This window comes from Sus scrofa, chromosome 13, assembly GCF_054392235.1.
Source record: "Sus scrofa isolate SSC_HxYL_T2T_F1_AM1 chromosome 13, Sscrofa_HxYL_maternal_Yorkshire_Landrace_v2.0, whole genome shotgun sequence".
In the NCBI taxonomy this organism is placed as follows: domain Eukaryota; kingdom Metazoa; phylum Chordata; class Mammalia; order Artiodactyla; family Suidae; genus Sus; species Sus scrofa.
In genome coordinates, this window is record NC_139395.1 from 120595047 (window position 1) to 120617943 (window position 22897).

Genomic DNA, 22897 nt, shown 5'->3' on the forward strand with positions numbered 1-22897 from the left:
CCAGACCCAAGCTGCATCCCTGCCATACACCACACCATGCAGCAATGCTGGATCCTTGACCCACTGAGTGAGGCCAGGGATTGAACCCACATCCTCACGGACACTGTGTTTGGTTCTTAACCTGCTGAGCCATATTGGGAACTCCTAGAAAGCCTATTTTTGAGACTACTTCCTTTGCAAATACCGATTAAGTCAAGACCAGTGTGGTTGGGAAATTGAAGCCATTCTAGTGATTATCAGGCAGACAAGAAATTAAAGCAAGGAACTGATGTCTGGGATATTGGAAGGAGTAGAGAGCTAAAGGGGGGAATGGTGGCAAGGCAACTGGAGGGTGAAGAAGGGGTAGTAAGTGGCAGTCAGAGGGTACTGTAGTTGCATGCTGGAGCCTGTAGGCTCAAATGGGCCTCAGCCTCTTGAGGGTGTCACCACTGCCTCTTCTGTCAACATTGCTGCTTTACAGAAACTCAGGTACCCTCTCTCCCACTGATGTCACTGACACCACCACTGCCACTGATGAGGCCACTGTTATAGTCACTATGTAAACAACATGAGAAGCAGAGTAAATTGCCTTTTACTTCCTCTTGTCTATACTCCCATGTGGGAGCTGTCTCTCTGGGACACTGACCTTAAAGTCTATCCCTGGGATTTTACAAAAGTACAATTTAAAACTTTCAGTGCCTTAGCAATACAGAAGCAAACATGGAATAGCAGGACAGGAGCTGAGAGAAAGAAAAATTCAATTGATCAATAAATTACCAGCATAGGAGAGTTTATATGATCTATCACTGGACAATGAATGTAGGAAAAATTCATCATTGCATAAATTATGCTATTTAGGCCAAAGGTACTGAATTTACTGCTAAACCCAGTGTTACCGTGCCCCTTCTATAGCAGGAAGACACTTAATTCTTGAGATCATTTTGCCTTTCTAAATAGTCATTAAGAAACCCAGAAATTTACTGATAAATGAAAATTCTTACCCAAGGGCTGCTACCGCCTCTAGCAAAAGCTGCCTAGGTGAGTATAACATGAGAGTTATCTGAGTTTTCAGGTCTGATTCTGATAATTAAAAATCTCCTACATTAGAGAAAAATCTTAAATCTGTTACCTGTAAGACCATAGGTGCCACTGCTTTAGGCCTACTATTAGGAAGAGCTCTTGGAGCCATGGCGCTACCATTGCAGTGGTATCTGCCCACAACATCTTCTGTGGCAACAAAAGGCACTCTAGTTGAACTCATTCTTGGGGAATCTCACTGTCTGCATTCATCTCAGAAATTTCACTCTCAAGCCTTGAGGAATTCACTGGATATAGGACTTTTCTGGTTTATTTTGGGGAAAAGCCACGTTCTTTCAAAAGAGAGCTTTGAGATCTAGCCTCGTGGGTTAATTTCAGTTCTGAATTAAGGTGACACTTTTCTCTAGCTTTCAATATTATTTATTTATTTGTTGTTTGTTTTGTTTGTTTATTTGCTTTTTAGGGCTGTACCTGCGGCATGTGGAGGTTCCCAGTCTGAATTAAGGTGGCACTTTTCTTTAGTTTTATTTATTTATTTATTTGTTTATTTATTTGCTTTTTAGGACCTCACCTGGGGCATATGGAGGTTCCCAGTCTAGGGGTCCAATCAGAACTACAGCCGGCCTGCACCACAACCACAGCAATGTGGGATCCGAGCTGCGTCTGCGACCATAGTTCACTGCAACACCAGATCTTTAACCCACTGAGCAAGGCCAGGGATCGAACCCGCATCCTCATGGATACTAGTCGGTTTTGTTAACCCCTGAGCCACGATGGAAACTCCTAGCTTTCAATTTTAATGCAGAGTTTTCCTTGTTTTATATTTTCTCTGTCATTAATGTGGGAAGATGGTGTATCCGTTTTGTATTGCTCCTGTTACAGATTACCACACATTTAGTTGCTTATATAACACAAATTTTATTATTTTATATTTATGTAGGTCAAACATTCAACATGAACCTCACTAGCCAAAATCAGAGTATCAGCAGAGCTGTGCTTTGTAGAAGTTATAAGGGAGAATCTGATTCATTGCCTTACCCAACTTCTGGAGTCTTCCCTCATTTCCCAGCTCATGATCCTCAAAGACAGCAGCTGCAAGTTAACTTGTTTTCACATTACAACACTCTAACCCTTCTTCCATCGTCTTGCCTCTCTCTCTCTAACCTGCTGGGAAAGATTTTCTTGCTGTAAGGATTCATGGGATTTTTAAGCCCACTATAATAATTCAGAGTAATCTCCCCTCAAGATCCAGGATGTTGGATTTTCAAAGTTTCTTGGGCCATGGAAGGCAACATATCACAGGTCCCAGGGAATGGATATCTTTAGGGAGCTATTACTCTGCCTACCACAGAAGGGTATAATTTTTTACTTCCAACTATCCTTTCCTCCCTTCCTTCCTTCCTTCTTTTCTTTTATGATTTTTCCATTTCAGTTTTCTAATAGACTGTAAAGAATTGAGTACAAAAAATGTATCTTAATTTTTTATATATCCAGTACCAACTACAATGACTTGATAGTTGGATATAATGGAAATAGAAATTATAATTAGTTTAACTTATTATTAGTTGTTATTATTATTTGCACTTGCTCTGGGGTTGTCATTGTGCAATATGGTAAAGACAGAGTGGAGAGCAAGGCAGAGGTGGTCCCTGCTTTCATGGAACTTAGAGAGTGGGTGATGGTAAACATTTTTAAGTGCCAAAGTATGAGAACCAGCATCATCTAAATGTAGCATAACTTCTCTGATTATCTTCATCATAAAATAAAAATTGACTCAGTACCTATTATATAGTGTTTTTTTAAAGAATGAACAAGCCAAAAAATAGAAAACTAATTTGTAAACTATAATGTTCTATATTGATCAATACCAAATGGTTTTATCAATTGTGAAGGCATCAAATGTCACTTGAATTGTCGAATTAAATTTTCACTAAGATGCAGTGCCATTCCATTATGTAGTGGGCAGATATTTTAAATGTATACTAAAATGGAAGCATTACCTTTATTGCAATCTTTTGATTTAGTCTTTGAAGAATAGTCATTAATCTTCTCTCTGCTGATGTAATTCAGAAGGAAGTGCATTAACATTTTTCACCTTGTGCTTGAATTAATGCCATCCTGATGTTTGTCTATGCAGGGTAATTTAAAAGACAGCCATACAACAGAGATGGTTATTTTATTTTGTGTTTTATTAACATATGGTTGATTTATAATATTTTATAGAGAGAGCAAAGTGATTCAGTTATTCATATATATATTTCTTTTCAGATTATTTTGCATTATAGGTTATTAAAAGATATTGAATATAACTCCCTATTCTATACAGTAGGTCCTTGTTGTTTATTTTACGAATAGTAGTTTGTATCTGCTGATCTCAAATTCCTAATTTGTCCCCTCTCCCCATTCCCTTCTGATAGCCAGAAGTTTTTTTTCTGTATCTGTGAGTCTATTTCTGTTTTGTAAATTAGTTCATTTATATCATTTTTTAGAGTCCACATGTAAGTGATATATTGTATTTGTCTTACTCTGTCTGACTTAGTATGATAATCTCTAGGTCCATCCATGTTTCAAACAGCATTATTTCAATCTTCTTATGGCTGAATAATATTCCATTGTGTACATGTACCACATCTTTTTTATACATTCTTCAGTCAATGGACATTTAGGTTGCTTCCATATGCTGGCTTCCATATATGGTAGTGTTTCAGTAAGTATTGTTGTGCACGTACCTTTTTGAATTAGAGCTTTCATCTTTTCCAGGTATATGACCAGGAGTGGGATTGTTAGATCATATGGTAGCTCTATTTTTAGTTTTTTTAAGGAACCTCCATACAGTTTTCCATAGCGGTTGTACCAGTGGCTCTTATATTCCCACCAACAGTGTAGGAGGGGAGATGGATATTTTAGATTACTCTCTCTGAGCTATGTTATCTACTTGTAGTTGCTGGGGTCCAATCATTCCTCCCTCATGAACTGGGGGAAGGGACAAAATTTAGTTTCTTGTATGTTTTTCTAATAATAAACACATATTAAGCCCTGCATTAAATATCGAGACTGCAAATGTGCAAATGCCCATGTTGCTCCTCTTAGGCTGTTCACGTCTACTGTGAAATTCACATACATAAAAGGGCTGTTTCTAAACAATGGTGAGAGTCCTGTGAAAACAGTGTCTGTTCTATAGATAATATGTTTTCAAGAATTTCTACTACTTCCAATGCATTGGAAAGTTTAATGTAGTTTCCATTCCAAGTGGAAAATCTTGGAAACATTTCAACATTTCCTCATCCCTAGGAAATGACACTAAAACAGAACAAATGCATAGGAAGGCAGATATCTCTTTCTTCAGTTTGCCAGCCTGGGCAGTCTCTTAGGCAGGACTCAAAAGGAAAAGAGCAATAAGAAAAAGGATATTTGGGCAGAGGAAAAGAAGATATGAAGGAAAAACAAATCTAGCAATCTTTCTGAACTGAATGACAATTTCAGTTCATAGGACATGACATAAAAAAAGTGAGTTTTAGTTTTAAGGAATATAGATAGGGCAACTATTTAAAATCAGAGGCAATCTGCAATATTTTTCCAACTTATTTATAGCTTTAGCAATTATATATAAATATTAATTAATAAATATTATAAAGATTAAGCTCTGCTTCTCCACTGAAAACAACATTGGCTTTATTCATTGGATATGTTTATGCTTTTGTAAAATGCCTCCAAAAACAATTTTCCATGGCTACTTTGCTACTTTAACAACATTCTTTTTTTTTTGTTTGTTTTTTGTTTTTTGTTTTTTGTTTTTTTTGTCTTTCTGCCTTTTCTAGGGTCGCTTCCATGGCATGTGGAGGTTCCCAGGCTACGGGTCTAATCGGAGCTGTAGCTGCCAGCCTAAACCAGAGCCACAGCAACATGGGATCTGAGCCGCGTCGGCAACCTACACCACAGCTCACGGCAACACTGGATCCTTAACCCACTGAGCAAGGCAAGGGATAGAACCTGCAACCTTATCGTTCCTAGTCAGATTCATTAACCACTGCACCATGACGGGAACTCCTTAACAACATTCTTTAGTAATATTCACATTTAACTAGAATTCCTAATGTTGTGCTAATGTTTTTCTTTCAGTACTTCAAATTCTGAATTCAATGCAGCAAACTCTTAGGTGGGAATGGCAGGTGGGGCTAGAGGACAGACATTGGGCTACCAGTGATCATTTCATGCATGGCTTACCTGTCAAGGTCAGTGGATTACAAAGGGGAAATAAACATGGGGTTCTTTTGCAAACTATCAAATACAGTACTAACATTGCCATTTTTTTTTAGTCCTAACTAAAATGCAATGGAATAAAGATAGTATGCACTCAGATGACATATATATATGGGCATGAAGTTTTCATGTTTTGACTAAAGATATTTTAAAGACTTTTTTTTTTTTTTTTTTTTTGGTTGCACCCACTGCATCTGGAAGTTCCAGGGCTGGGGATAGAACTGGCACCACGGCAGCAACATGAGCAATAGCAGTGATTAACACTGGATCCTTAACCTGATGAGCCACCAATAAACTCCCAAAGTTAATATTCTGAGTAATTTTGAAACTTGATTTTTGCATTGATAATGTGCTAGTGATACAAATTCTTTCATTATAAGAAAATGTTGATTAAGGTTAAATATCAATTTCATTTAATGTTTGTTGTTATGTATATTATACTTCATTCTGTAGTGAGAAGAGCACTGACTTTAGTTTTCTAGAACTAGATTTGAAATTCAGCTTTAAATTTCTTTCCTGAATGACTAGACAAATTTCTTAACCTATTATTCAGTCTCCAATCTGAAAAACAGAAACCAGTGTATCTATTTCATGGGAATATTAGTACCTAAAATAAAGAATACATAGAATGTTAAACATTACCTAGCACAATATATTTATCTATTTCAAAAGTCATCTTTGGACATCTCATGATTTATATACCTATCATGAAAATGTGTATGGCTATTGCTCTGTAGGTATTTTAAATTATTTTATATTGATAACTTAATCATTAAGATAGAATAAATCTAATTTCACATTAAGTAATTACATTACTAAATTAAACTACAAAGTAAATGCTGTAATGTTTAAACAAACTGCACTTGACATAGGTCTACACCATCACAGAGTCACACATGTTTCAGATTAATCATTTTCTTTCTTCGTTAGCCTGTCAGTATTCCTGCCAATGAGTTATTTTATAATTCTGTCACTAGAAAAGATAGACTGGAAGAGATACAAAGCAGAGTGACGAGAACCCTCTTTTGGACTTACATGCTTAGTTTAGGATCATTTCTGTGCCATTTATTAGATCAGTGATGCTGAGCAATTGTTTTCCTTATGAACTCTTTCAGGGATCCTTCAGCAGTCTGCTGAGGAAGGCCAAGGGCCCTTCCTGCCCATTTATCATGTATTGATGTTTCCTTCATCTGTGAACATATGAACTTGGCTACTCTCATTAGGAAAGCAAAATGGCAAGGCTTAAACTATTCCCTTCCCACGAGAGAATTTATTACAAAGAAAAAAACAAACACAAAATCTTTTTCAGTCTTTATATCTTGCACTATATCATGAGAATTGTTTCAGGTCCATTGTTCTATAGTATGACTGTCAGAGAAGAGAAGTTCTGCTTTTCAGTGCTCCAGATGGAAAAGGAAAAGTTATGGTTTTTTCCACTGACAATCATTTTGATTATAAAAAGAGGAACCTAAGGGCAAGAAACATTGACAGGTTTTTAATCCATGAAACTAGATTGGTGGGCAGTACTGTCTGCAACTTTTTAAGACAAAGAAAAAGCTCAGGATTTGCTAAGATCTTTGAAATTCTTCAAGGATAGAAGTTTCACCATCAAAGAATTGAGAAACTAGGGTAGGTGATACTTCTTGAAAAATACTATGTTCAGGAAAATTTAAAAAACTATGTAGACCATTCTCCTTGATTGGTGCTTGTTTATTAAAATTCCATAGATTTCATTTATTGACATAAAAGTTAACCTTTTAAATATTTTTTAGCCTGAATGAAGATGTACATGCCCCCTGATTTTAGAAAACATTTCCCTAAAGCATGAAACCTACGAAGATGATAAAAGACATTAATGAAGTGCTTAATTAGAATCAAATCTTCCATAGGTTCTAATGCTATGCATGAACAAAATTATCATTGAAATCCCACAAATAGCCACCAAATAGACATGGTTTATATGTACCATTCTGAGTCTAAATGTGTTTGTAAATTTGTTATATGTGTGAATTAATTTTATATATTACATTTTCTACTCATGACAGCCCATTGTTGTTACGTTGATTGTTTACCAGAAAAGCCTCAGATGGGATACATAATTGGACCAAGTTTATCAAGTAGTAAGTTGCAGAAATAGCATTTATTTTTGGTTCTATGCAATCCTAAAATCCACATTCCTTAACATATCAATATTAGTTGATCAGTTATAGCAAATATACCACATAAGATATTAATAATGGAGGGACTGTAGGGAAAGACAGAGGGAGTATATGAGAACTCTACTTTCTGCTCAATTTTTCTGTAACCCTAAACAAAACTTCTCTAAAAATTACAGTCTATTAATTTTTTAGTATACTTGAGAAAATCCACACTCTTTACATTGTGTTTGGCAAAGCAAGTATAGCTGATTTGATTCAAAACATCTAGGTCAGAATTCCAACAGTGAATGAACATTTCATTCTCCTCCCAGAAGACAAAAATACTGAGCAAACTGTATCTACCCTAAAGGGGAAAAAAAGAGAAATCTGCTTTTATAAACAACAACAAAAAGATTAAAACCTCATTGAGTAATGAAAAGTGTGAGGGAGAATACAGCTATCATGTATCCAGAATTGAGAGTACTTCTGTCTGAGAGCCTCTAGAAATTCCCATTCTAGTATTGGTTGGATAGCCCTACAAGACTTAGTTCAGGGGTTCTCCAAGAATGATCTTGGAGCCAGCACATCAGCATCACCTGGGAACTTAATAGAAATGCCAGTATTCTGGCCCTTCCACAAACCTACTGAATGAAAAACTCATGGGTGGGGTCCAGCTATCTGTTTTAACAAACACTGCAGATGACCTTCATGGCAGAGAACCTTTGTGTTTGTTTTTAACACTTCAGATATGGGTGAAGCTACATTTCATCACAGGCTCTGCAACTTTGGTCAAGTTTCTCCCTAAATATCCACAGTACAAACTCTGGGATCAAGATCTCACCTGTAGATATTGAAACAAGCACACCACAAGGAGACGGTAATATTACACACATAATAGAGATATTATGGAGTCACATGAAATAACATCACTATTGTAAAATTTAAAGAGATTTTAAACTCAGATAGAGCCACTACTCTCTGCTTCTTAATGCAACTCACAGTGGAAGTTTTCTAAATTAGTTATTCTCTAGCATTAACTGATCTCATCCTAATCTCACTTTGATTTTTGCTGTTCTTGTTATTAGAACTGACAATTAAAGCAGGACGGTCAATCACCTTCCTCATCTGGGGGGACACCTCAGATGCTAGATTCTCTTGTTTTCCAGTAAGGTGTGTGTGTGTGTGTGTGTGTGTGTGTGTGTGTGTGTGTGTGTGTGTGTGTGTGTGTGTTTGAGGAAAGGAAAAATATAGGGACAGTGTCAGAATGAGAATAAATTATTTTAACATGAATTACATATTTCATGCGCTGCTGCTTCTGAATTCCTAAAAAAAAAAATACTACAGCTTAACTCTACTATTTTAAGCTTTACTAGGTTTACTAAGTTTTGACAGATATTACTTATTTTTTTATCCCCCTCAAGGTTCAAACAGTAAGAATGCTGTCATGTTTTCTACATTTACCATAAGATAGAATAAAATGGTCATCACTTCTCTTTAAATATATTAATTTTCTCATTAAATTGTTCAAACTACTCACATCCTCAATGGATATTTTAGGATGACATATAAATGCATGTATTTGTATACAAGAGTATACTCAGCAATTCCATAGCACAGATGAAAAATATTATTGAAGATGCAAAATTACATTGTATCTTAAAACAAATAGCCAAATGTTTAACACAATACAGCAAATATCTTTTCAGACTTGCTATCATTTTGGGGGGTGTTAAGTTATTGGGAGAACAAAAGTAAAATTATCTTTTTCTGTGTTCTAAATAGTAATGAGTAAAGTAAAAGACAAAGAAAACAAGAGACAACTCCCTCAGCATTTTGCTCTAGTTCTGAAGCTCCTAGTGTCAGCTTAACAAATTGAAGTGGTATCAATTTCTGGAAATGGTTGTAGCTAAAAAAGACTAACTAAAATGTGAGCTGGTGGGTAAAAAGCAAAGAAGAAAGCTGAAAATTGACTTAAATTAGACACTTGAAAAATTCACCAAATACCTGTTAGAGTAAAGGGAAAGCTGAACCAAGAACAAGCTAGGGTCAAAAGCTATAAAACTATCATACTCTGGTAGAGATATTTTTATGCTTCATAGCCTGTTTCTATAATTGTGCCTGCACTGGTTTGCAAGGGAAAGTAATCTTGGGATTTTGTATTCATAGAGCTACCTCTCAAGTAGAGAGTGTCATAAATCAGCTATAGAACATTGAGGGAAGAGTGGAATTCTGTGCATCTCAGCCTCCAAGTCTATGGGCTAGAGAATATGAAAACTTTATAACATCATGTTATCATTCAATGCCATATTTGTGAGTTGGGGTAAATCAGTTGACAGCATGATAAAGCAGATGCTATGCTATAAACATCCAAGTTAAAATTTTCATGAGGTTGCAGGTTCAATCATGAGGTTGCAGGTTTGTTCCCTGGCCTCACTCTGTGGGTTAAGGATCTGGCGTTGCCATGAGCTGTGGTATAGGTCACAGATGAGGCTTGGATCTGGCATTGCTGTGGCTCTGGTGTAGGTCGGCAGCAACAGCTCTGATTAGACCCCTAGCCTGGGAACCTCCATATGCCACAGGTACGGCCCTAAAAAGACAAAAAAAAAAAAAGGGGGGGGGAATTCTGACCCTTCCTCTTACCAGCATGTAAATTTGGACAATTCACTTAACTTCTACTCAGCAAGCCAGTTTCCTCATTTGTTCATGGAAATAATGACAATAATGTCATATTATCAAGTTTTGAGAGAAATACAGATAATATAGAGAGTTCACTTAACACTATAGTTGGTTCATTTTTGACTCTCACTCTAGGGAGTTGTGATGAAAAAGAAAATATGAAAGGAGCAGAATAATTTTTTTATATTATCATATTGAACTTAAGTAGGATTTATTTCTTCATCATATCTCTAACGTTGAGTTTGTTTTTTGTTACTGATTGCATTGATTTCACTCCTCTATAATTTCACTCCTCTATAACTAAGTTCCTCTATAACTTTCCATTAACAATTTAAAGCAGTAATCTGAAATAATTTGTCATGTTCTCATTTTCCATTACAAAAAAATTCAAAAAACTAAATTGTTATGGAATAAAATGTTCACTATCATTTAGGGCTGCCATGATAACAGAATGCCTTGACTTAAGCTTGGGCTTTGTGTAAAGTTTGAAAGTGCCAAGTCATCTATTTTTGGTATTATGCATAATTCTCCAAAGAATTGTAGCGGATACATAAATTATAAGAGCTCTTTGAATAGTGATTTCAAATTTGAAAGAAAAAGCCTTCCTTGCAATGTAATTTTTAAATCAGTATGTTGTGATTTGTTCCATTATTTGAAACTAGAATTTGTGTATTAGAGTTTTAAAATAAACAGAAAAGCCATCATTGTATTAACTATGACATGAAATACCTGGCTTTAGAGATATGGGTATATTTTCCAAGGTACATGTACAGGTCATTAGTCCTAACTCAGGACAGTGTTCTCATGAATAGGAAACAAATATTAGCAAATTCATTAATTAGTCATACTAACACTTCTGTCATTTGGAATAATGTGTTTGTTTGAACCAATGTCTCCTACTTATTAGAGTCATTAATGACTGTCGGTAAGAGATGGTGCTGTTACATTTCACCAATATTTGAGAAATGCATAGGTATTGCATTTCTTAGCAGAGGACTCATCAAATTGTTTTATTTTTATAGAATGAAAGCAAAACCAAATAGTATGAAACTTCCCAGGCTTGTTTCAGTCATCAGACTATGCTCCCTATGCCTTTTCAAAAATTCTTATAATACTTATTTCATTGTATTATAATTCTTGCGCACATTTCTGCCATCCTTAGCACTTCTCATAAGCACCATGATTCACTGTTGAATGAATTTGAAAGTGCTCTTATATAAAAATAGTTTAAGGATGTTTAAATAAATTATTTTATTAAATTAAAACATTTTGGCTATTCTATATACATTTACAATCATTGTTTTAAATTTATTCTAAAGGCACATAGGTTATTTTACAACATATATGTAAATATCTATAAATACAAATACTATGACCATAGATAAATGTTATTTCCAAAAGCTAATAAAAATATCTTTAAAACATTATCATTTTATTTTAAGACCACACAAACAAAAACCTACACTCATCTTTATGGTAAGTTATCAATAAGACAGTGTTATATATATATATATATATATATATATATATATATATGATGCTATTACAAGTTATTTATTTCAAATATATTATTTTTAAGGATCTACTACAAAACATCATCAAGAAAATGAAAGATCATATAAAAATTATTTGTCTCTGAAAAATTTCTATTTTCAATATTCTGTGTATTATTTGAAGTGTTATAAAATCTCCCACTTTAGTTACAAGGTATACAAAGGATATTTCTAAATTATCATAATGAAATAAGGCAGCATTTTCCAGACAGTATTCCATGAAATATATTTCTGCAAATGTTCTTCATTCAAAAATAAGTTCATGATATATAAAAAATAAGCACATGAAAAGATGTTCAGCATCCTATGCCATTAGGGACTTGAAAATTAAATCAAAAATATGATACCACTGCACACTTATTAAAATACATGCCACCCGAAAAACTGACAATTCCAGTTGCCAGCAAATATGCAGAACAACAGGGATTCTTATTCATGACGGTGGGAATATAAAATGGCACAACCAGTGGGAAGACTATTTGGCAATTTCAGATAAAAATATAGTCTTACCATCTAACCCAGGAATCACACTCCTAAGTATTTCCTCAGCTAAATTGGAAATATATGTCCGCATAAAAACATATATGTCAGTGTTTATAGTGTCTTTTACTCATAGGCACTAAAAACTGGAAGAATGTGAGATGTCTTTCAATAGTTGAATAAACTGTGGTACATCCACACAATGGAATATTATTCAATAATAAAAAGAAATGAGCTCTCAAGCTGTGAAAAGACACAGATAAATCTTAGATATATACTGCTGTGTGAAAGGGGCCAGTCTTAAAAATCTATGTAATATGTTATTCTAGTTATATGACATTCTGGAAAAGGCAAAACTAGAAATAGTAACCAGAGGGACTCCAGAGGGAAAAGTAATGAAGGACTGAATAATTGAAGTATAGGGGATTTTTTAGGGCAGTGAAACTATTCTGTAGGGTACTGTAAGATATTAAGCATTTGTCAAAACTACTTTACAACACAAAGAGTAAACCTTAATATATGCATATTTACTTAAAAACAAAATTCACTTAGGAGGTTACAGATGCCAAGATGGAATGCAGGATGTAATTAAAGAATCTAAAAGGGCTCCCAATGGCAAAAGCCAGAACAATTTGATCAGTGAATAAGGAAAGCAATGATAGATTATAATTTAAAGTATAAAATAAGTACCCATGGTTTCAACTTCATATTTACAAATAATGAATAAATAAGTGGGGGAGAAGTACTTCATCTTTTGTGAAGAATACCACATAATTTGCATAATCTGTCCTTAGGGGTGTGGAACATAACTTCTCAATCCTTAAATGTAGTCTATGCATAGTGATTTTCTTTCAAAAAGTATAGTATGGAAAGGGGGAAAAAAACAACAATTTTACATGGAGAAACTTCATAAATGCTTCATCAAGCTAAATCAAGGTTAACGTTAACATTGATAATTGATAGTGATAGTATATATCCTTGATATGTGATAAGAATGGCACTTTATTTCTGTGGTCTTCCTACCCAAAATACATAACCCATTATAATCATGAGGAAAATATCAAACAAATCCCAGTTTAGGACATTCTACAGAAATGACCAAACAGTAAACCTCAAAATTACCAAGATTGTGAAAAATAAGGGAAGTCTCAGAAATCGTCACAACCAAAAGAAGCCTAACTAGATATGATAATCAAATGCAATATGATATCTTATGTGATTCTTCCTAGAACATCAAAATAATATTACAGGAAACTGAGGAAATATGAATAAGTTATAAACTTAATTTTTCCTTTCTTTTTCATTTTATTTATTTATTTTAATTTTTATTAAATTGTAGTTGATTTACACTGTTGTGTCAATTTCTGCAATACAGCACAGTGACCCATTCAAACATATATATACATTCTTTTTCTCATACCATCTTCCATCATCCCAAGAGACTGGATATAGTTCCTTGTGCTGTATAGTAAGACCTCATTGCCTATCCATTCTACATATAATAGTTTGCATCTACCAAGGTATAAACTTTAGTTAGAAATAATTTATAAATATCTGTTCATTAATTATAATAACTATCGTAATAAAATAAGATGTTAGTATAAGAGAATTTAAGAAAAGGGTATATAGGAACTCGTATGATTTTTGCCCAATAATTTTATAAACCTAAAACTGTCTTTAAAATTTAGTAAAAAATTAGTGCAATAAATACAAAATAAGCAAATCCAGTTCAAATGTTGAAATCCAAGAAACATAGCATAATTACAGCTGCCTCTCAGAGAATCAGAATGCAGATCGGCACCTGAAAGTTCCCAAGAATTTCTTCAGAGTAGACCGTTTCTAATTATTAAACCCAACAACTTGAGTTCCTTATATTAACTTTTATATTTTCTGTTGATCTAATAGTCTAAGGTAAACATTTTTTAAAATGATAAATTAGCTGCCCCATTAAACCTAGAACTGAGATTTGAATTTATGAGGGAGGACTTTATGAGCACTTCCTCCCTCACTCTGAACACCAAACGTAATAAATATCTGATTTTATAGGGTTAGAAATTATCTGAGTAGAATATACATCGTAATTTACCAAGGCATAGGTCTCAGGAATGCTTAGAAACTTCAGCTGGGGAGTGATGATGAAAACAAAAACAGAAATCAAATAGCAAAGTTAAATGGGTCGTTTGGACTCTCTATGCGCAAGACAGAGTTAAACATACACAATGAGTTAAAGGAAGCAATAAGACAGAAGACTGGAGTTCCCACTGTGGCTCAGCGGTAATGACCCTCACTAGTATCCATGGGAGGACACGGGCTTGATCCCTGCCCTTGCTCAGTGGATTAAGGATCCAGCGTTGCCATGAGCTGTGGTGTAGGTTACAGATGTGGCTCAGATACTGTGTGGCTGCAGCTGTGGTGCATGCCAGCAGCTGTAGCTCCAATTCGACCCCTAGCCTGGGAACTTCCGTATGCCCTGGAAGTGGCCTTAAAAAGGTAAAAAAAAAAGCTGAAGGCTGGAGGGGAGTAGATCAGATTCCAGTTAAAGAGTGATGGCTTTCTGTGAACTCTAAGGAGGAAAACAGTATGTACAAGCTAACAGTGTGGTTCCTGCTGTAACTTAGAACCCAAATGATACTGATAGGGGTTCCTGTAAAAGACCATAGACAAAGTCGTTTTGTTTCTTTACCTACTTTTGAGAAGCAAGATGTGCAGCAGTGTTTTGGGGAAGAGAGAAAGCAGTGGGGAATAAAGACTCAGTGCTTCATGATATAGCAATAAGTGGAGTACATGGGGTGGCAAGAACAGCCACTGAAAGGAGGTATTTATCTGTGGTCTCTAGAAGGTAGGTAGTGGCGTGAGAAATATGCTGAGATGAACACTTTAAGTGGCCCATTGCCAAATGTGGCAATACAAGAACCACCAAAGAGGAGCAGCAAATGGAGATCTGGAGGAGAGTAGGGCAGTCAGGTGAGCAGTGGCCTGAGAGAAACAGCAAACTGGATGAGTCACCTCATTTGGAGTTCCCAGAAATGTCCTAAATGAAAGAAATCTTGACGGTCCATCAGAGGGGCATTGTCTATGCATATTGTGTGCAGGAGAGTAGATCTCAAACTAGTAAAATTCAAATTTAGATGTTTATGAACTGTTTATAATGTCAGGATTGTGAAGCCTGGAGACATTTGTTTTCCAGTCAAAAACTAATTTCCAATTAAAAATTAAATTATTCTCTAAATTAAAAATCATCAAAAGGCTAAACATTTAGTTTTCCCAACGTCTTTATATAGCTTCTCTGCCTCTTTCTTTTAGGTCAGCCCGTCTATGTATAAGAGTATTGCCTGATGTTCCAAATTTTTAAATAAACTTATTAATTGCTGATTTCTCTATACTTAATTGTAAAACACTACTTGAGTCTCTAAGGATATTTCCAAACTTTCGAAAGGGTATAATGCACCGTCTCTTAAAATTACCAGGAACTATTCACACTTGCTTCTGCCTTCACGAGTATGTTCTAGGTGATTTAAGTTCTGAATGTCTGGAGCACTTATTACCATTAGTTAACTCTAAGCCATTAGTGACTGTATTTTGAGCCAGATAGTTATATACACATGTGTAAAACCAAATCATTAAACTTCCGAAAATTTAATTTTAATCATGTGATTTCAGCCAGGCTGAAAGGAAATATATGTATCATGTCCAGGGTTATACACAGAACTTGAGATGGAAGAGATATTTCCCCATATTTATTAGAGATAATATTTTAGTTTACATGACAAAGTGGTAAATAGTTTTCACCTGTATTGAGGAAAATTTTTCTTGCATTCATCTGTTTATAAAAAAGTGTAGTGAAAAAGTATGTTTTTAAGCATTATCAACATGAATTTTCAGAGTGCCAGCTTGTATGGATTGACTTGATAAGCACTATGAAGAAAACATAATCCTCTCAAATGCTTCAGGAACATTTCACAAATGCTTGATATTTATGTGGTGTAAAAAATTGTATTTTATTGTATAATCAGCAAAAAAAATTACATGAAAATCCCCTGGGTGTGGATAAAATAAATATTCATAATCAGCTAAGTTCATATTGTGTGTAAAATGGTTGCTAACAGATCTTTCCTGAGTTTAGGTCAGGCTAGACAGTGAAATCCACTTTGAATTCCCAAATGATTAGTTTAACAAGGCAAAAATGATTTTTCTAGGTTCCGCTGAGTACTAAGAACTGAGCGGAGCTAGATAACACATCATATTCACCCACAGTAACATTCTTGTACGTTGGTTTCTCATTGATCCTTCTGCTTTTCTGTCATCAAAAACTCAAGTAAAGATTTTCATCTGAAACACTTGGTTCAGTAGCTCAGAGACACCATGAAATAGACTACATATCTGAGTGTATGATATAAATCACACATCTTACCTTGATTGCCTAAGTGATGACTTCAGTTCTCTATTTCAGATAGTCTGAGAAATATTGCAATGTAAAAAATAAAGGGAAAATATATTAAAAAGTAGCTTTGCAGCACTGAAATTAACAATGTATAATGAAGAGAAATAATGATTATAGAAGCCTCAGAAAATCTGTAATAATGATGTAGTTTAACCTTTATCACAAATAATTTGAGAAAATGCTATTAGCCCAATATAGAAATAAAGAAATTGAAGCCCAGATAAGATTTCATTTGTAGCAAATCTAGTCTGTAGATACCAGAACTAAATATGATTATATGTGTATGTAATAATAATGCCTATGCACATAGTTTTATATATACTAAGTATAGTATATATAAAATACATACTATATATGTGTAGTCATTTCATATATAACATGCACATTGCATATAGATATAGAGATAGATTATAGGTATAGATATATAGATATATCTCCAGAGGCATACATTAGACAAGATCCATTACCCAGACATATTTTTGTAATGAGTACAACTATATACATCTAGTGATATCAGTTTTACAATATAGTCACACCTAAAATTACATTCAACAGACCTGAAATTATTTATAATATGTAATAGTAGTCTTTCATTTGATCTAGAGTGTTTGTGTCATCTATCACAGTAACAACTTTAAATTATCTAGTTAAATCACACTATTAACTACTTATTAGTATACAAAATAATAAAAACAATTTATTTTTTATTATGTGGGCATTCCAGTGGAAATTTGTTTACATTTTGCAATACTTGGATAGGCAATAATGTCTCCTTGTGAATTATGAGTCTATGTTTTAAATGAGAACATTATTTTAATTATAGAAACTCTTAAATGGAATATAAAGGCTAGCAATGTAATTTTATTTTAATGATCTCAATTTAAAGAAATATAGCCTTCATCTTCTTAATGCTGGTATGATTTCAATCATTGTGCTTCCCAATACAAAAGCAGCCAAATCTAGAATGCCTGTGTTTTTCCCTGTGGACAAAACAAAATTACTAAAGCAGTGATAAGAGAGACCAAAGCCAACAGCTGTTTTGAAGAATGAGCAATCTACAGTTTCATTTGAACAACCTCTCAAATTTAGCTTGTGCATGGTCACAAAATTAGGCATCTACAGTTTCGGAGAAAGACTTAACCTCACTCTCCACTAACATAACGTCTTGTCCCAGGTGTCACAGCACCTAAATTTACGTAATTTGAAACACATTCCTTTAAAAAAAGAAAAATCAGGAGTACCCGTCGTGGTGCAGCAGAAAAGAATCCGACTAGGAGCCATTAATTTGCAGGTCTATCCCTGGCCGTGCTCAGTAGATTAAGGATACAGCGTTGCTGTGAGCTGCGGCTCAGATCTGGTGTCACTATGTCTGTGGCATAGGCTGGCAGTTGTAGCTCTGATTCAACCCCTAGCCCGGTAACTTCCATATGCTGCAGGTATGGCCCTAAAAAGAAAAAAAAAAAAAGAAAGAAAAGAAAAGAAAAACATAAAAATAATCTCATTTACAAATGACAGATGCTCCTGAAATGTGTATTGTATTGTCACCAGCATTTTGCTATAATTTAACATTTTATTCTATACCCTTAGACAAGTGACTTGCATCAGTATGAAGTTGCTTAGACCCCAGACAGAGAAGTGGAAATGGGAAGGAAAGAAAAGCTATGCATCAGATAAGATTCTTTTAATTCCATGTGCCAATAATCAAAATAAATGTAGTTTAAGGAGTTCCCGTCGTGGCGCAGTGGTTAACGAATCCGACTAGGAACCATGAGGTTGCGGGTTCGGTCCCTGCCCTTGCTCAGTGGGTTAATGATCCGGCGTTGCCCTGAGCTGTGGTGTAGGTTGCAGACGCGGCTCGGATCCCGCGTTGCTGTGGCTCTGGCGTAGGCTGGTGGCTACAGCTCCGATTTGACCCCTAGCCTGGGAACCTCCATATGCCGCGGGAGCGGCCCAAGAAAGAGCAACAACAACAACAACAAAAAAGACAAAAAAAGAAAAAAAAATGTAGTTTAAGCAAAAAATGAATTATAGACTCAGTGAGATATCTCGCAGATTACCAGGACAACAGCATAACTAAACCTTGGGAAGAACTCAAACAAGAAATTCAATGAAAAGACTATTTTGCCATCTTCCACTTCTGCTATTCTATAGTCATTTGTTTTATTTTATTATTATAAATTATAAATTATATTATTTATTATTATTCTTTTTCTGAAGACACATCACTTGGTTCACATGGTTGAAAAGTTAAGAGCAGAAAGCACCTAGTTTTACATCTTATACAAACAGCTTATACCACTTCAGCCTCCTGAAGAAGGCTATACTGTGCTAACTATACTATACTAACTAACCTGCTTCTGTCTCAAGGCCCAACTTTGTTAGAGAAGAATTACAATCTTCTCTTGAATGTTGAGTCCAACTTTAATCAGCTAGTTGTACATATACTTAGTTTCAGTTCACAGGTCATGGATTCTTCCAGTTGTGAGAAATGCAGAATCCCAGAAATTAAAGCTAGAAAGCTATGTAAGATCCTCTGATCCAGTCTCAGCACTGAAAAGAGATGAGCTATCAAGTCATGAAAAGATATGGAGGAATCTTAATGCATTCAACTAGGAGAAAAAAGCTGATCTGAAAGGCTACATATTGTATGATACCAACTATATGAAATTCTAGAAAAGTCACAACTATGGAGACAATAAAAAGATGGATTGGGAACTCAGGGTTAATAGATGAGACTATTGCCTTTGGAATGGATAAGCAATGAGATCCTGCTGTGTATCACAGAGAACTATATCTAGTCACTTATGATGAAGCATGATAATGTGAGAAAAAAGAATCTATACATGCATATGTAACTGGGTCACCATGCTGTATAGTAGAAAATTGACAGAACACTGTAAACCAACTATAATGAAAAAAAATCATCATATAAAAAAAAAGATCGGTGGTTGCCTCGGATTTGGCGAGAGGAAGAGTGAGTAGGTAGAGCACAGGTGTCTTTAGGGCAGTGAAAACACTCTGCGTGCTATTATAATGATGGGTACATGTCATTATGCAAAACTATGGAATATCCATTACCAAAAGTAAATTATAATATAAACTATAGGCTTAGTAACCAGGATGTGTTAATATGGGTTCATCAGTTGTACCCAATGTATCACTCTGGTGGGAGATTTGTTAATGGGAAAGCTATGCATATGTAGGTTCAGGAGGTACAGGAACTCTGTACCTTCCATTCAAATTTTCTGTGAACCTAAAACTGATCTAAAAAATAAAATCTTTAAATATGAAATATATCTTTTCATAATTTAACTGATCTAAAAAAATCTTGAATTATGAAATATCTTTCATAATTAGATAAATAATTGAAATATCTTTTAAAAAGGAAAAGTATAGTAGCATTTCCATCAAGAATTATCAGACTGTGTATTTGTCTACATAGACACTCAACAACTCTGATTTCCATCATTATTTCTATTTATTTCCAAGTAAACATGGAATTTCATTTGTTTGAATTTGTGTTTGTTCAAATACATGTTAGAAGGAAAATTTCTTATTACTGGATCTTGGGTTCCTAAGATCAACCTTATGTTCAGTGTCTTACTAGACGATCTAACAGAACTCGGGAAAGCTATTATACTCATGAAAATGGTTTATCACAGAAAAGCACACAGATTAAAACCAGCAAATGTAAAAGATCCATAGGGCAGAGTCCAGGAGAGTGTAGGCACAGGTTTCCAATTGTCCTCTCCTGGTGGAATTGTAATGGACAGCACCTCACTCTTCCAGCAAAGATGTGAAACTACAACTATAGGATCTTGCCAATCAGCCAAGTGCATCTGGGCTTTGATTTCTGGCATTTTCATTGGAAGGAGAATAGCCATGCAGGCATGGAGCCCTCAGTCTTCTGACTTTAGTTATTCTTTCACCAGCCTCTCCAGAAGCCAAATTGATGCAGCATGGCCCAAGGACCCATCTTAAATCCACATTGTTAACATAAACTATCTGAATGGCCCAAGGGCCCCAGGATTAAAAATACACTCTGAACAAGCAAGATATTCCAAAGATTTAAAGATTTATCTCCCAGGACCTGACAGGGGCCAATCTTTTCTTTGGGGTGTGGAGGTTGAATAACCCAAACTTACTGAGTGAACTCTTTACTGCATATGCATTGGCTCCTTGGCCTGCACAGATGGCAAACTTTTATGTAGTTCAGTCTTCATATTGAAACATTTATCTAGAATTGAGATTCTTCATAATCTAATATTTGTGTGCAAATTGTCAATATTAACCATCAAATTAACACTACATGCAGACAAACACAAAAAACTAAATGACCTAAGACTAGTAAAACTTATAGTTGGGAAAAAATTGAACCTAAAATCTCTAGTCATAAACCCATGTTCTTTTGCCTGCCTAAAAGCTGTCTCAATTAATGTGCTTTGGACATTTCTATCCTTGAAAAATGTCCCTCCAGCTGGCATGGATCCATAGTTTTGATCTCCCAACACAGAAATGTGCCAGCTGCACAGCCAAGGCAGCTGTGGGCACTAGCAGCTGTGCAGTGGGAAGCTTGTGAAAAGTCAAGTTCAACAGTACCCTTGCTCTGCTCAGCATCCACCTGGGTTATCCCAAACCCTAAGGAAATACCAGTGCCCAGACTCATTCAGGCCACTCTGAGGCAGAAGAACCAGGTCAGTAACACTCTCCAGGCTGGATAGGAACAGACTGATCTCTGTGCAAGGGAAAGAGAAAAGATGAGAATGAATTCCAGCCTGTACCTCACTTGTTAACCTTAGTGTTGGCATGTGAAGCAGTGTCTGGGAGAAAGGTCATCTTTTTCTAATCCTCACAAGGGGTACCATATGACTAGTGATGGCCCTTGGCGGGGAGGGGCACTCTCTTAGTCTCTTCATGTTGGCCAGACAAGAGGACGAAAATGTCTATTGCATAAAACCCTTGTTGAAGAGATAGAAGATTAAAGCCAACATAAATTTGACATTGCTTGGATGTTAAAACTAAACTAATGTTAAATTTGTGCTAAAAAGTAATAACAGAAATCTCAGTTCTTCCCAAATCAAATTTTCCACTTTGTGCAGAAATAATCCTCATTTTATGCTAATAATTTTAATTCCCATGGGCAGATTAATCTAATAAAGAGTGAGAAATATCAGGATTTGATGAAATGGTACACTTAATGCCAAATTAACAACACTTAAAATCACCTTAAAGCAGTTAGCTTGTGTGGCAAAATGTTTGGAATCTATTCCAATAAACATGAGTTTCTTGATAGTGTCCTGTTGTGGCTTGAAGTATTAATGATTTCCAAATGTAGCAACATCTTTGTGTGTTCCTTTTGCTATTTTCCAATACAGTAGTAATAATAGCATTGGGGTATAATTTTTACAAATATGATACAAGTTCATGACCATTCTTATATGTGTCCTTGCACCATAATTTTATTTTTCCCATTAATGGCCTATTTTCACCAGCAGCATGATTTGCATTGCATTTAGTTTTCTTCTAGGAAAATCCAACTGTTTTAAAATGCTTACTCTGCCAGGAATATTTTCAAAGTAAAATTATTTTATAGGTATTTTAACTTTAGTGTTGTTGTGGCATATAATTTTAATTGTGATATATAATTTATAATAGTATAAAACATTTTCTGCTATATATTTATCTGCTTTACATTTAGCTTATGTTTTGAATAATTTCAGCTGCATCACATATTTTATCTTTAAGATTGAATCTGCCTGTGGGTTGTTTTTTCTTTATAGGGTCACACCTGCAGCATATGGAATCTTTCCAGCTAGAGGTCCAATCTGAGCTGCAGCTGCTGGCCTATGCCAAAGCCACAGCAACGAGAGATCCCAGTTGTGTCTGCAATCTACACCGCAGCTCGCAGCAATGCTGGATCGTTAACCCACTGAGCAAGGTCAGGGATCAAACCCGCATCCTCAAGGTTGCTAATTAGGTTCTTAACCCACTGAGCCACAATGGGAACTCCCTGCCTGTATTTTTATTGTATAATTACCAAGAAAACATTGCATAATTCTTCTGTATACTTCTAGTAATTCATAACCTACTTAAAAATATTCGAAGTGATTTACAATTTAGAAAAAATTTGAAGTGATTTACAAGTTAGAGATAAAGCCAAATAGAGTAATTAAGGTAAATATACAAAAGAAACTAATAGTAATAAGTTGCCAAAGACTGTGCTTTAATGTTTTCCATTTCTTTTCTCCTTTAATTCTCACAACTCTATTGTATATCAAGCATTTTTTCCCCCATTTTATGGAAGAAACCTAGGACTCAAGGAGTATCGGTGA